We start from the raw sequence: 16571 nt of genomic DNA, 5'->3' as shown, positions 1-16571 counted from the left end.
CGGAGCCAATGCAAATAAAAAAAGGCGGGTTTTGCTATTCTACCCCGCCCCGCCCCTTCCCAGGTTGCGCAAGGTTGGCCGGTCAGGAGTTTCCCGGGCGCCATTTTTGAATGTAGTCGACTGGATGGGGACGGAGTGGCGGTTATCCCTGGGATATGGGTGTGACGGGGTGGGTGGAGGAGCGGCGTGCCGTTCCCCCAACATGGAGAGGGCCAGAGCTAAGCCTCTGGCTGTTGCTCGAGCCGCGGTTTGTTGCTTAGAAAGGAAGCCGCGATAAGCCTGGTTATAGGAGAGGGCCGTGAGACACGGGCGCCTCGTCACAGAGATATGCGGGTGCCAGTCCCCATTGTCGTGAGGGGCGCTGGCGTCACGCGTGTCTCCCCGAGAGCCAAGGGAAGGCCCGCAGCAGGGGCTGAGGGAGGAGCTGGTTAGAGCCACCTGCGGGTAAGAGAGACGGGACGGGAAGCCAACGCGGGTTGGCTGCGAACCTCTTTCCTCTGGGTTTAGGTAGGGTTGCCATACGTCAACAACTTCGCCAAAAAGAAAAGCTCAACAACTTTTGTGCCCGGATTTTCACTTTTTGAAATATGTCAACTCTAGGTGAACTGGAAATAGCAGGATCAAAAGCCTGTCAGGAAGGGTGCGGTCTCGGAAAGTATCTGCCTTCTATGCAGGAAGTCCAAGCTTTGGCGTGAATACCCGTCGCCTTGTTGCCTCATTTCCTTACCCACTCTTCTGATAGCCATTGATCTTGGCTGATCCACCACCCACAGGTCGTCTGGACCTCCAAAAGTCTGTCCTGGCCCATGGATGCTTAGAATTATCTCCCAGTGCACCTGCACGATTTTATCCTATGTCCTTCAAATGAAAATCCCTCCTCCAACCCCGCCTTTGCTTTACTCGGCACACCGATTATCATGCCCTAATGTGCAATGAAGCACATGCAATTGAAACTTCTGCATATTGCTTCTCTTGTTTGTTTAAAACATTTTTATTCTCTTTAGCCAAAAAAGGCTTTTATAGTGAAGTACAAAAGACTCCCTGTCCTCGGGTTTACAATCTGCCTCCTTTATTTGTTGTTTCCCTGTGTTGAATATTAGATTATGTTCCTCATGGAAGTAATCTGCCTTCTTGAACTATATTTGCCATGCTATGTAAATTGTGCTGGGAATGATAATGCTGGGAAAGATGATTAGATAGGTTTGTTGTACTTAAATATAAACAAAATAAAAAAATTCCTTCCAGTAGCACCTTAAAGACCAACTAAGTTAGTTCTTGGTATGATACTTCTTCAGATATGTGTATCTGAAGAAGTGTGCATGCACACGAAAGCTCATACCAAGAACTAACTTAGTTGGTCTTTAAGGTGCTACTGGAAGGAATTTTTTTATTTTTATTTTTTTATTTTGACTATGGCAGACCAACACGGCTACCTATCTGTAACTTAAATATAAACAGCAGATGCAAGGCCCCTTAGAGAAGCAAGGGCCTGTTCTGTTGATCTCAGTGGAGCAGACACACCTGAAAAGTGAGATCAGCACACCACATAGTTTAGGTGGTTGTAGGGTGGTCCAAAAGGATAAAAGATTTTAAATGATAAAATTATTTTGGAACAATTCAAGGTGGTGTAGATGTTCTGTTAAAATATTATGTACCATCCTAAGAAGGCCCAATAAAATCTACATTAATATTTTTTTAAGAGGAGTATATTCTGGTAGGTATATTTCAAATTTTGTTTTGGTTTATAAATGACTAGTCATGCTATATTTACATTTTAGGTGATATGTCCAACAAGAACTCAGCGGAGTCTGACACAGAAAGTGAACATAATTTTTATTCTGACTGTTGGGAAGAAAGTCTTATACATATCAACAAAGGTAAACTGAAGACCAAACAAAGGAGTACCTTTATTCTAAATTTTTAACTCTATTAATAGATAATTTCTATAGTAGTCAATTTATTGCTGGTATTATAATGATGGTTTCTGTTAACTGCTTTTGAAAACTATAACTTTGGTGTGTTTTGTAATGTTCAGAAATAATGTTTTTGAGTTGATAGGTTTTCTTTTTTCCCCCCCAGACTCACTTGACTCTGACAGTGAAAGTGATCTCTATCTTCATTCAAATAGTCAGTGCAGTTTGTTTGAAAAAGAAGGAAAAAGCAAATTGAAAAAAACTTTATTGGTCTCAGAAAAGAGCCTTAGAAAATACTGCAAAAACTGCCCCTTTCTACAACATTTAGAGAACACTACACAGCTTCAAGTAGAATTATCTCCAGAATCTATATTGCAATTAAACTTTAAGGACTTTCAGACAAATGGTCAGTCGTCAAAAGCTTATTCACCCAAAATATTTCCAGATCTTGACAGGTCTTATAGAGACCATTTGTGCTTAAATTGTAGAATCCCTTATGTGACTGTAACTAAGAATTCAGAAAAAGAACAAACCTTTTATACAATTAAGGAAGCTTATGCATTTGATAAGCTACATCAAAATCATCCATCAACTGATTATTATCCCACTTCAAAGCAGAACAAAGCTGTGCAAGTTTCCTTTCCTTGCAAAGAAACGGAAGCTGAGGAAAATGCTGTCTGTGAATTTTTCAAACAATCAGCAATACATTCTGAAGTAGAAGAGACACCAAACAGGAAAGCTATAATATTTCACAGTACTGAAAGTATTTTCAGTAAAAACACAAATTCTAATGAACTGGTGAAAGACAATTCTGATTACTCTTCAGAAAAGCCTTATAAAACTCACAGTCCCCAGACACCTGAGCAAATCTATTTGCACCCCAGATCTGGAGAACTTGCTATTTCTTTGGTATTAGAAGCAGCATATAGAGATCCATCTGGTTCATCACAAGGAGTTGGTAATTCTTCAAATGTTAGGGTGGGAAAAGAAGATTCACAGAGGCATGCTTTAGCTTTTAAATTTAAAGGCCCGGAATATAACCAGTTGTTTAAGAAGTTGCGTATTTCTATTGTTCCAAGTTCTGTACACTCAGATACAGAGAAGGAAAAACATAATACACCTTTTATAAAGCTGGTAGGGCTTTCACAAATTTTGGTTGATGAGTCCAGACCGTCTCTTGCCTCCCATGCTGAATCATCTGAAGCTAGTCAGCCTCTGGCAACTCATCCAGAGCCATCTGAATCCCGAAGCTTCAGCAGTGATTCTGACCAAGTGCTATCTTCACTGGAACTTTGGTCTTCCAGTGGGTTCTTTCCATCACTGAAACATTCACACACAACTCAGTCTTCTCACTACTTTGTCCAATCATTGCCATGTTACAAGGTTACCCCTGTTCATAGGACTTCTGAAGTTCCGAAAGTTCAACTGAAGGCCTCCAGGCCTGTGAAATCTGTTGTGTTTACCAAAAGCACAAAAGTACAGAAGGACAGGAAATTGCGAGCCAAACCTCATACTTCCAAATTTCAGTGGTCCAAGGCTTTGTATACTGAACCAATAAACCAAAATCCTCAAGCAGCAGAAATAAACAAACTGTATTTTGTACCCTTAACACAGACTACTAAATGTACCTGCAGCCCATTGCTCGATTTAACTGTTGATTTGCATTCTGAAGGAAAGTATTCTGAAACGCTCCGAAGTGTTCACAGAAAATATTTCAAAAGAACTGGAGGTGGCAAAGTAACTCCTAGATTTTCCTCCTGTTGCCTGCGAAATCCAAATCCTAGATGCCATTTTGAGAATCTCCAATATATTTCTCCAGGGAGAAAGAAAAGCAATTCAAAGATGCGAAACATACTGAACTATTTAGGTTGGACTGGAGGACAGAAGCCATGTGAAAACTGTAAAGGGGGCGTTTCTCCCACTCTGGATAGTTCAAATATAAAGAGGAATGAGATACGCACTCCACATCTCCCAACTGATGGAAATTCCATTGCCTCACTTCTTCCAGGTTCAAGGAATAGTCCAGTTCCACTTCCTACTGCACTGTCTCTTTCAAATGAGTGGAGGCATTCATCTGCTCCCTGTATGCAAACTGAAAGAGGCACTTGGAGCCCTGCACTATCCTATTCTGATGCTAAATGTAGCAATTCTCATTCTCCTTGTGCAAATATTAAAGTAGTGCAGCTACCCAAGGAAACGAATATGCTTAAAAATATAGGTATGGAAGAAATGGATTTTGGAGCTGTCCAGATGGCTGGTGGAGGCTTAGCCCCCAGGAAGCACTCAATCTGCCCTTGTGGAACTATGTCTCAATGCGGCTTGTTCCCCAATGGAGATATTTCAGAGTTGGTTAAGGAAAAAGCTAGAGGAAGCTCCAATATTAACCCGAGAGCCAATATGACTGAATTCAGCAGGGTGAATTCCCGTGCAGGAACCTTCAACACACAGGAAGACTGCTGTGCTAGTTGTCATCATTTCTCTCCAATGTGTTATTTTCATGATCCACAAGAAGTGGCAAGAAATCATTTTACTAAAGTACAGTCCTTCTTTGAGAATGGATGTCCTAGGAATTTGAGAGAAAATGTTGTAGAGAGAAACAAGGCACAGAAAAGAGGTGAAAGAAAAAATGTCAGCTTCCATATAGGACCAAGTTATTCACAAGTGACAGGTACACACAATGCATCACTTTCTAATTATGGCTATCAGGCACCTGTTTATCACTCTGAATGCTCAGGCTGTTCATGCTGCCAGAATACTGTTAAAGAACATCTTGACTTAAAACATCAAGTGCTAAAGAACTGCTTAAACAGAGAGAGTGTTTTTCTAGTGGACCCTGGAAAAGGGACTAGAAACCAGTGCAAATGTTCCCAAGAAATCCTGCTTTTCTGTGGTGACCAAACTGATACGTATAAGGGAAACAGGTGTGATTTCCATAAGAACAGAATCTAACTTTACTCAGGTTTGTACTTGTTTATATATTTTTTGATATATATGTGGCTATCAAGTTGGAAGGATATAGACGTACTGTACTTTTCTGATCTGCAATTATTTTTTCCCCAATGCCACTGAGAAAGTGGGTGCAAATGATGCTCAAAAAATTGCATGTTTATCTGTAGAAGAAAAGTTTTTTGTTTAGCAAACTAGATAGTGAGGAGAACATTTCCGTCCCAGATTTCTCTCTGGCCTTCTAGTTTTCTATGGACTGGGATTTTTTTTTCCTTATGGAAAAACATTAAATCTTGTGATCCCCCACCTGTAGCCCTAACACAGATGTACCACTTCAGTGAAAATTAGATCAAAGACTTTATGACTGTCTATAACAGGGGTCTGCAACCTTTAAGACAAAAAGAGCCACTTGGACCCGTTTCCGAAGAAAAACAACAACTGGGAGCCGCAAAACCATTGCGACATTTAAAGCATGCACGCCGCTGCCCTCCAATCTGACAGCGGGCGGGAAGGTGACGTTGGAACGGTGCGTGACTAACGCACGCACCGCCCCCATGCAACGTCACAGCCAGTACAGCACCCGCCACAGTGGGGAGTGTCGGGGCGCACAATGCGCCTCCTCCCCTCGCTAGTATCTGCCCCAGAGCCGCGGCAAAGGTGTAAAAGAGCCACATGCGGCTCCGGAGGTTGCAGGTTGCAGACCCCTGGTCTATAAGGAAGTTCATATGCATTTCTTGTTGAACTAATAACTCTGCAAATTGTGTTTTCTTATTTGAACTTTTCTACCTAACAATGAAGACCAGGACCCTAGTTTAACCTTATCAACTAAGTTCCAGCTCAGATTTTTAATTTTAGTTATGTGTTTCTCATATTTTACTGTTTGTATTTGTTTGGATAGCTTATGAGTTGTCTCAGAAGTTTCATACTGTGGGGGCAAGGCTTAATAAATTGTTTAAAAACAGTTGGGCAAATATTCAATGAAAGATAATTCTGGAACCATCAGGCAGCCATTGAGAATGTACACTATACATGGTATAAACTATTACTGTCCATAGTACAGATGGCATTCTAAAAATATATATAGTGCTAATAATGAAATTAAGAATTAACTTATTTTCTGCCAACCTATCCATTAAAAATACTAATTGGGATTAAAGCAAAAGTGTGGGAACAGGGCATGGGGAGACTTAAACCTATTCCAAGCTCCTTTCAGCTTGGTGACATGACCTTGCAACCCAGCAGAACTTACACTTGCAACGTGGGTTGTGTTAAAAAAACCTTCATTTTAAAGGCTTGTTTTCCCTAAGGCCGGCTTAGCTGGCGGAAACCCAACTCTTCAATAGAGTTTGGAATACAGATAATTTAAAATGGCCTAATTTAAGATGGCATAAATTCTGCTAGCTTCCTACAGATTGCTCTGCCAAAGTTGCATTTAACATACAATTGGGAGTCAAAATTAAAAGTACACTGTAACTTTAAACATACTTTCTGATATGAGCTGCTAATAAAAGAACCCAATGCAAGGTAAAGGACCCCTGACTGTTAGGTCCAGTTGCGGACAACTCTGAGGTTGCAGCGCTCATCTCACTCTATAGACTGAGGGAGCCAGCGTTTGTTCGCAGACAGCTTCTGGGACATGTGGCCAGCATGACTAAACCGCTTCTGGCGAACCAGAGCAGTGCACGGAAACGGCGTTTACCTTCCTGCCGGAGCGGTACCTATTTATCTACTTGCACTGCGTGCTTTCAAACTGCTAGGTTGGCAGGAGCGGGGATTCGAACCGCCGATCTTCTGATCAGCAAGCCCTAGGCTCTGTGGTTTAGACCACAGCGCCACCCGTGTCCCTAGGCAGTGACAAATAGGACAGTTACCTGTCTGAAAGTAGTAGATATTTTTGTTCATCTCTCACTTGTGCTGTTTATTTTTATTAGGGATCTTCACATTTTAACCAAGGATGGAAAAGGCTCGATGGAATCCACAAACGCTGTTAAAAAAGAAGTTGGTACAGTTGTTTTCGATGACAAGTCAGTGGTTTAAAAAATGAAATGTTGACTTTTGTTGGTATGTGCTTTGTAGGGAATATCAATAAATGAAGACCCACAAAGGACAGTCACAATGGGTTGTAGCCAAATAGTGACACATGCAGCTCATGTTGATACTGCATCGCAGTTTCCCCACCAAGCAAAGAAGGATAAACTGTTTGGTATACAAGGAGAATAAGAGTGCTTCTAAATTGTTGCTGTTTTGGATTGTGGTTCAGTCACATAATGGGAAATTCAGGTTGCACAACTAAAATTTATTTGGCACTCTAGCACACCAACCTTGCTTTCCCCCAGAATTGGACTTTTTGCCATAATGAAAGTGACGGAAAAATGCACTGGAAAGTGTGGATAATGCTTGAAACAACACGGTCTGTTATCTCCACACAGATCAGAATGAATGCTCAATAAATAATGTCTAACATCCCTGCAAACTTTGTGTAAACAAATGAGGATAAAAGCTCAAAGAACAAGTTGCCTGGAAGGAACTTTAAGTTTCAATCCTATGCCCGCTTATGGAGGAGTAAGCCCCATTGAAATCAATAGGACTTGTTTCTACAAAGATATGTGTAACACTGCACTGTTAGCATCGTAATAATACATATTGTTTATAGTAAATTGCAGAAGTATATATGATATAAGTCTAATACAGCAAAAGCAATGAAGTGTTGTGTGATATCTTGAAGACTAGCAGATTTATGGCATACACATTAGGCAGGGATAGGCCCCCTGACCGTGGCTGGAACTGATGAGAGCTTGGAGTGCAACATTATATTTGGCTGCTCCTAGATTAGAGCCTACAAGATCATATTTTCTTTAGTCCTGTCCCAAATAGTTTTGTGGACTTAACTCTCCTTGAAAGCATGTTCTCCCTAAACAGGAGTATTGGATGAAAAGCTTTTTACCTCTGACCTGCCAGTGAACTGCTGTCAAGCAGCAGTTTGGCAGTCAGTGTTTCCTTCTGTTTTCTCCAGTGCTCCCTGCCATCTGCATGTAAGATTCATGTGACTATTTTCACTAGTTATGAATGCCCAGTTCATGAATCCTGAGTCTCATGATCAATTTTTGTATCATCAAGTAGATGTGCAAGTAGACTTTTCTGCATTACCTTGTAGCACCCACATGATGGCAGTATATGAAGGCAAGACCCCCATCTTTCAGGATTATTCTTCAGTATGTACAATATTATTTGAAACTTTCTCTTTTTCTTGTTTCAGTCGCTAAACTTTATAATCTGCATACTGTTCCTGTAAGATAGCTTTACTCAATTAGCTTTGCAGGAGACCTGAGCTTAATAGAAGAGATTTTGTGGCATTACCAGTCTATGCAGATCAATGTTGCTAGTAAATTCACTTGGTCATGAATGATATAAACTGCAGCTGATGTGCATGCTTATGCATTAGCTTTTCCGGGTCTAGGATTCAGTATGGTTGAAATTCAATTTTTGTAACTAGCTGTGACTAATCAAATGATTCACATCACTTCACTATGATCATATTTAGGTTTACAGTGTGATAAAAGTGGATGTTATGGACTGATGGTTTCAGCTGTTCTGTTGAATTTATACTCTTTTGCTGAGTTTCTGTTTAAATCACTAGTTACTTAAAGGAATGTGAAGCTATGGATGGAGAGATCAGTCCAGCTCTTATCTATGTCATTTTCACAGGTGATCATTCATTATTTGTCCATGTTCATCTGTATTTTTTAAAAAAATGCAATGAAATTTTGTATTTAAATATCTATTTTCTCAAGTTACACATTTCTAAATGTATTTTATCTTAAAATAGGCACTTTCATACAAATTTTGGTGTGCCTTTTGAGCTGAAATCTGTATTTCTACATTCAGAGAAGTGTGAAATATCATAGTGAATGTGCATTCCACATGCTCATAGTGTATGTCCTTTAGTTTGGATAAATATTATTAGAATTTACAGCACTCTTCTGTTGACATCATCATTAACATGGTCTCTTTGTTATGGTTGATTGGTCACATTGCCGCTGCCCCCCAAAAAAACTTGATGAAGGGTTGCTCTGTTGTTCTGCTTCAGCTACTCTAGAATCGTTCGTGATCTTATACATAACAGATTCTCACTAAACAACCCATACACCGTCCCAATCATTTGAAATCATCTGCTTTACCTCTGACTGCTAAAGTTTCACTCACATACTTTGAAGTTAGTTTTCTCGCTCAGTCATAAAGGTAGAAACTTGTGAAGAAGGAGGAGGAGGCGGAGGAAAGATTCTCAGGGTGCCATATTCACATCATGTCCTTGCCAGATTCTACATTTGGATAGAATCATAGAATTAAAATAGCACTATACTTAGATTTAGGATTACAAATTATTATCAGAACTGAATAGGGTCAAAAAGCCATCTAATTACAACCACAAAAAGCCCATTAAGGCAGGACCATTTATCCTCCAGATCTCTGCCACCGACTACTTTGTTTACACTATCCAGACTACACATGGTAAAAGAGAACAGGCACGCCAGAAAAAACACTTGCAGAACACTCTACAGGGTGAAGGTGAAAAGTAAATTAGATCCCTTCTCAGATTTCTTCTGATTTTTAAGTTTTCAGGGTGGTTTCATAATATGAACCACCTAAGTTTCTAAAAATTTAAACACTGTAATATTAAAATTCTCTTATTTTTTTATGCCACAGTCAAATATATTTACCCTGGGCAGCTATTTCAGTGAACTTTACTGTGTGCTTAGGACAGCAGCATTAATCATCCTGTTGATAATTCAATATAGCAGAGGGACACACTAAATCTTCTCTTCTGGACAGGGGGAGAGGTGGTTTGGATACTGGAGGGACAGAAGTGATATCTTTGTCATAGGAAGACTACAAGCAGGTAAAGTTTGAATTTACAGTGCCAGGCCTCCCTTTGTAGGGATGGAGGAACAATTTGAATGGTCAGCTGCCAGAGACTTATGGAATCTGATGGATTTCTGAATGTGCTAGGGGATTTTTCAGTAGCCAAAGCTGATAAACCTGTGGAAGCCTTTACCTCGTTTTAGTATAATGCAGCGAGGAGACCTATAGACAATATCGCTCCAGATTACACAGGTTTTGAAGATGGATCTATTTACACATGCATTCTCATCTTTTAGTTTCTCTTTTAGTGGCTGTGCTGTTCTAATGAGATGGTTTTCCGGATATTTTAATCATGGATATTTATCTTTTAATGTTTTAGTGGGATTTTAGAGGGGGTTTAGTGAGATTATTTTATATATCATGGTATAATTATTGTGTATTTTTATTGTATTTTTAAAGAATGTTGTGCAATTGGTGTTTGTTTTATAAACTGCTTAGAATCTGTCTGGTCATAGAGTGGTATATAAATTAATGAAGAAGAAGAAGAAGAAGAATGTACTATGGGCTGTACACAACCATAGAGTTTATCCTTAGATTGCCTATCCTGCTGCTTGTTGGATGGCTCAGCCTGGACAACTTTTAATATTGTTACCCAGAAAACAGCAATCATGCTTCTGTCATGCTGACAGCTAAAGTATATGCTGCTGCCACTTTAAAAGAGCACAGATCTGTAGATGACTGCATTCTTTCTCAGGTCTTTAGCTATATTTTAGCCTTTAATAGTCCTGGTAAGAGGCAGGATGAAATGTCAATAAGTGATAAGCAGTCTGAGTGTTGCCTATTGACTCTGTGCTCTAAAATGGAATTGTAGGCATGGTTTTGTCTCCAGTTGGTATGGAGACTGGATTGATGTTATAATATCTCTTATTTGCTTATGAAGGAAGCCTTCAATAATTGAGCTAACTACTTTACTTAATGTGTCTGAAGTTGATAACAAAAGTTACCAGCAGATGTAGCAGTGGATGTTACCATCCTGGAAGGGAACAGAATAGAGTTTATACAAAAGATCAGAACAAAAGTATGCCTCTGGTGAATTTGTCTTGGGCAAAACTGAACTTGTGTGGTTAGATTGAAATGCAGAGCAAAACATATCTATAGTTGATTTCTCCCCTATTCCTTTTCCAGTCATGGCCAGGGCTTGTTAATAACATAGTTACTGGTATTTGACAATTGCTAAAACTGTCCTCTTAATTGTAGCAGGATTGCCTACTATGGTATAGTAATCACTAAGATACCTTGCGTGTAATTTTGTAGCCCAGAGAAGAGACAGTAAATTGGCAACAAAATGAAATATAATTACTCTCATTTCATTCATGTCAGTGAGTGAGACTGGAATATAAATTTGTGCTGGAGCACTGATCCTCCACAGTATTACCAGCATTTAAAGTATATCTTCTGAAACTACATGCCACAAATCACTTTGGTAGTGCCACCCATGGAAATGCCAGCTCCTTTTATGAAATGGATCCAGACAGCTATTTTTTTACACCTAGCTTTTCAAAAGATACATTTTCAAAAAGATACATTTTCACCTTTTCAAAAGATACATTTTTTGTAATTTTTATTTGTCATTCTACTGAAAAAGATATCCTGATCAGAAAATAGTTGCTTATATATTTTATTAACACAGGAAAGGTATTCATGTCAGAAGATTGTGGTGTTTTTGCACCTTTTAATTTTTTTTTTTTAAAAAATCAGATATAAAGCATTTACCTTGTTATAATCTGTTTGCTAAGATATCAAATCAATATATGTAAGATGGCTCATTAATCTTTATGATAACAAATTAAGTAGAAAGTGTCCAATGATAATACTTTTAGTAATCAAGATTATTATCTGCTATGTTTGTGTATTCTGTGCTAAGTTTTATGTATATTTTGAATAATAATAATAATAATAATAATAATAATAATAATAATAATAATAGCTGTCCTGGATAAGGTCTGCTGGAAGAGGGAAAAGATAACCGAGGAAGGCAAAATTGCATAAGGTGGGATGGAAAGAAAAAGAGTCAACAAAATTGTCGCTCACCAAACAAACTGTGAAAAAGACTGAACTGAAAATGGAGACAATAGATGTACTGCTCCCTGTCTATCTGTTTGCTTTGTAACACAAAAAACTTTAATAAAAACTAATTAAAACAAAAAGCAGAATTGGCACCATTGTAAAAATACTCTGTGTCATCTGAAGGGAATAATATGTTTTCTGAGACCACACACTTTTAGCAAGGTTTATACATTTTATTTGCCAAATACTTGTTGTGGTGATAGATAGATCTTTTAAAAAGTTGCCTCATGTCTCAGATGGTTAGTGCCTCTTGTGTCTCTGTTCAGTACATACAGTAACATAACAAGGAACACTTATTTAAGCAAGGCTGAAAGTATCACTTAAATAGGTGAACTGGTGTTGGCAGGATTAATTAAATGAGATGGGATAGTTGTAGAGCCAGAATACTTTATCAGTTACTCGATTAATTGATCATTTTAAAACTTTGATCAGTTTAAAAGGTGTACCCAATTCTTTGAGGAGCAGATTTTCTAAAAAGCGCGTCTTCCTGCTGTCACCGGACCTGGTCTGAAGGCGGGCTGCGGGGAGAAGAGCACTTCTCCCTGCTGCCGGCCCCACAAGCGCCTGGGGGGAAAATAAATTTTTCCCCCTTTATTTCCCCCCAAAAAAACTTGGTGCGTCCTATAGGCCGGTGCGTCCTATGGGGCGAAAAATAGATTTGGCTATATCCTCACTAAGTTAATATAGAGACCTCTGATATGCACCTCTAGGAGTGAGCAGAACAGACAAAGATATCACTGAGTGTGCCAAGATAACCAGCAACTTGAAGAACACAACAGGATGCCTACCACTGGCGTGTAAAGCTTATTCTAGATGGGTTAAAAAGGGCAAGGCTATTTAGGAAGTGGGGAAGACTGGTGTAAAAAGTCCCTTTTCGGTAGTGCTGTATGAAAGAAACAAGCACTCAAAGGTACCCGATAACATATCCTAGTGTAGAGTAGGAACAAAAGGAAAGGCAACCTCTACGTCAGACCTCACCAACATGAAGCCCACAGGCACAAATGTGCCTGCAGAGGCCTTCCCCGGCACTGGGAAGGAGGTCCTCTCCTTCCACTGAAATTAACCTTGAAATGATTTCTTATAATTATTTCTGAAAAAACACAGATTGTGCAGTTTATCTAGACTGAGCCTCTATGTTCTCAATGTAATCCAAACACAGTCTTTGGAGTAACTGTTCTTTTTCCAGTCTGAAGAACTCAGGTTAATAATTTCCATTAAAGAAACCTCTTTAAAAATTAATTTTAACTTCTCTTGCCAGCTTGAGCTGAATGTGAATTTTGGCCAACATGACATTTACTCTGCAACTATTGGCTATTTGTATATATGCCTCCTTCGTGATTTCCCCTTTCTTGCATTTATTATACATGGCTCCAATTTGTCTTGCTTGTTTCCCATACTCTGTGCATTTGTGTTGAGAAAACTGAAACCAAGAATCGTTCCCTCCAGCTGCTTCCTTATTGTAGTTTCTTAGCAGGATTCTGGAGCACCACCTCAGTGTTAAGACACTTTATGTGGAGTTCTTTTATATTATAATCCTGTTGGAAGGGTTCATTAATTATTCCCATTCTCATCTCTGACACCATGATAGGTTTAAGATGCAGCTCAGTAAGGGTTATATAGGGGTGGGTTTTTGGTTTTTTTAATGGCAGACATGGTAAGCATTTGGCACATATACACTACAAGAGATGAACAAGAGCAACTGTGACATTATCTTTGTTTGCTAAAAATAGCACCCTTCAAAGTTTAAAGAAAAGTGTATTATGCTTGTTAACCTCTCCTGTGTCTGTCAGGCGTTATAGCGTTAGGTGCAGTATTCCCTTTCAAGGCCTTTCCAGTGCTAAAACAATTGAAACTCAATACATTGTCAGCAATGAAAGGGGAGGGATAAATAGTTGTGGCACAGTCTGCATTAATCACCATAGAACAATGTAATACTATGAACTCTGTCCCATGCACATGCAACACTTAGGGAATATATTAGACTATCCATTTTTTAGTGGCAGAACATCTTCAGGTTGGGCTAGGAACATCACCAGCCTGAAACCCTGGAGAGTCACTGCCAGCCAGTGTAGGAGGTATTGAGCTAGATGGACCCAATGATATGACTCGGTATGAGGCATTTCTCTCTAATGTCACCTGCTCAATATTTAACTACAGTAATAAAAACAGCCTTCTTTCCCCCTCCCTCAACTTGATCCACACACACAGCAGAATAAAGTGGTATAATGGGCCATACACAAATGCTTCTGTGTTTTCCCTATGTTAGAAGTCCTGCAAATAGAAAACCAACTTAATGGGCAAAGTGATGGGCCATAATGTTTATCTCTAGCTAGATTTCTATTTTCAGGGAGCTCTTTATGGAAGGGATTCAAAAGTGGCATCGCTCACCTATAGTCTCAAGTGATACTCTTTGTTCCACCAGTACAACATTCTACTACCTCATTCCTATTGCTTTAGGCTGCATGTATAGACCCAGTCTTGAGAGAAAGAATTCAAATAAAAACAAGAGAAAAGAATATTCTAGACCATGCTGTTTTCTGTACCTGACAGGCATTTTATGCTGGGCTTTCTGAACTGCTGGTTCCTGCTTTGAGAGAATAACAGTGCAGTGGGGAGTGAGCCAGCCTGTATGGTGCCGGTTCCCAGGTTTCCCCCTACTATTGAATCATACCATCTCCTCTTAGGTAATGCCAAAGTAGAGGTAAATCCCATGTTTCAATAGGGACAGAAGAGAATTCTGTTCTGCATTTTTAAGCAAGCCAAGCTAATTTATACCTCTCAGATGTGTTGAAATATAATTATCCTGCAGATTTCACACTCCTCTGAATTTTGCTATACAGTCCTTAGCTCAAAAACTCTGCCAAAGTTTATTAAAAGTAGTATTTTTAGGATGCAGTACGTCTGGAAATGTGGATATTGAGATGAAATACATATTTACATTAGACTAATCCATCCCTATATTTAAACAGCCGTGAGGCTACAATGTTTTATTTTCTTCCCATATGTCATTCCTAATCGGCTGTCTTCATAGATCGTCTCCCCACATGCTTTACCCCATATTCTCACTGCCTTGGGCCCAAATTCCATATTCAAATATACATGCATAGGATTTTAACCTCAGAATTATGCAAAATGCGCAGAAATGGTACAAACACAAAGTTACATAAGCAACAAAAATTCAAATGAATGAACCTAGCTGCACATGCAAACTTGCCTGTAGTTGAAAAAGTTGCCTGCCTGGCATGCAATCACCTTTTGTGGTAGAGAGGCCTGGATTAGGGTCAACTAAATTTTACTCAGAGCAGACCCACTGAAATTGAGGGGCTTAACTTAGTCATGTTCATTGATTTCAGTGTGTCTGCTCTGAGTAAAGCTTAGCTGAACACCGATTAAAGTCAGCAAGAAGAAAGTATCAAGGACAAGCCAGTTCAGTTAACAATGATGCTCAGGATACAACTCAGCAAGATGGGAGATCCATGATTAGAGTTTTTCTAAAGGGGTAGATAAGCTCTGTGTGAGTGAATGAGAAAGTGATTTGTATTGGTGCTATGGCACAGGGAGAGGATAGCAGATACAGTGGTACCTCAGGTTAAGTACTTAATTTGTTCCGGAGGCCCGTTCTTCACCTGAAACTGTTCTTAACCTGAAGCACCACTTTAGCTAATGGGGCCTCCTGCTGCTGCTGCTGCGCCGCCGGAGCACGATTTCTGTTCTCATCCTGAAGCACTATTTCTGGGTTAGCAGAGTCTGTAACCTGAAGCGTATGTAACCTGAAGAGTATGTAACCCGAGGTACCACTGTAACCCTCTTTTCTCATACCATTTCCCCAGTCTGAATAGTCCCTGCCTGAGCTGCTCTTTGAATCACAGGGCGAAACATTTAGGTACCTGTATGAGGCAACAACAACATGCTCATTGCCTAATGGCTGCAACACCAAAGTGAATGTGCATGTGTGAATGAGCCACCTCAGACTAAGGTCAAACCTACTGAACTGTCGTATCATTTCCAACCATCAGTGTTTGCATTGGAGTTGGTGCACGTGTTCCGCTGCGAGTCATAAAAATGTCTGCTTTTCAGTCTCTGGGGTTTTAGAGAAAACATCAGCCACTTTTCTATGAGGTATAACTGGGGCCATGCAAAGTTCAAACACAACTTACACGCTGCAGATTAGCTACTGGTTGAAATTACTTCATCCTAAAACTGTGCTGTGCTTAACTCCTAAGGTAGACAGCCCATTAATGTTGACTGTAACTAATAGGGCTTTGTTGTGAAATGCATTAAAAATGGTCATATCATCTGAGACGATGATATCATGCTTAGTAGCAGCTAAATAAAGAAAAAACAATTGCGCTATTTTTGAGGAAGAGGTTTCATATCAATCCTACGCCATAGTGTTAGGGATCTTTATTTGGTTTGAAATGCAAAAGAAAAACAACTACAATCTCCTTCATATAACTGCCAGCTTGAGGAAGGGCATTTAAAAACAAACAAACAAACTCTATTGTTTCTAGGCTTTGTTTCAATATGAAATGCCTAAGGTAGAGGCAGCAAAGCTAAAGCCCGTAATGGATGCATCTATTGTTTGAAGTGTGGAACAACAATTGAAGGGTGTTCTGGCTTGCTAAAAATAGAAAGGCAGCTGCTGCTGTCCATTTCTTAGTAACTGAGAATAAAACAATGCTCAAGTATTGTCTGCATTACTGGAGTAGTGACATTGGAACCACT

The 16571-nt window shown here is 39.6% G+C and overlaps 1 long non-coding RNA gene across 2 annotated transcripts; it reads left to right on the top strand.

Annotated features, from left to right (window-relative positions):
* Nucleotides 1-69: 69 nt before the first annotated feature.
* Nucleotides 70-6909, top strand: LOC308588360. 2 transcript variants are annotated; one of them, XR_014008635.1, is made up of 4 exons: nt 70-444; nt 1779-1877; nt 2080-4872; nt 6791-6909. It is a non-coding gene; the product is annotated as an uncharacterized lncRNA (long non-coding RNA). The 2 variants fall into 2 exon arrangements; XR_014008636.1 differs by having other exon boundaries at nt 70-507.
* Nucleotides 6910-16571: the final 9662 nt, after the last annotated feature.

This window comes from Podarcis bocagei (genome assembly GCF_964188305.1).
Source record: "Podarcis bocagei genome assembly, chromosome: 5".
NCBI lineage: Eukaryota > Metazoa > Chordata > Lepidosauria > Squamata > Lacertidae > Podarcis > Podarcis bocagei.
This window is presented reverse-complemented; position numbering and strand designations above follow the sequence as displayed.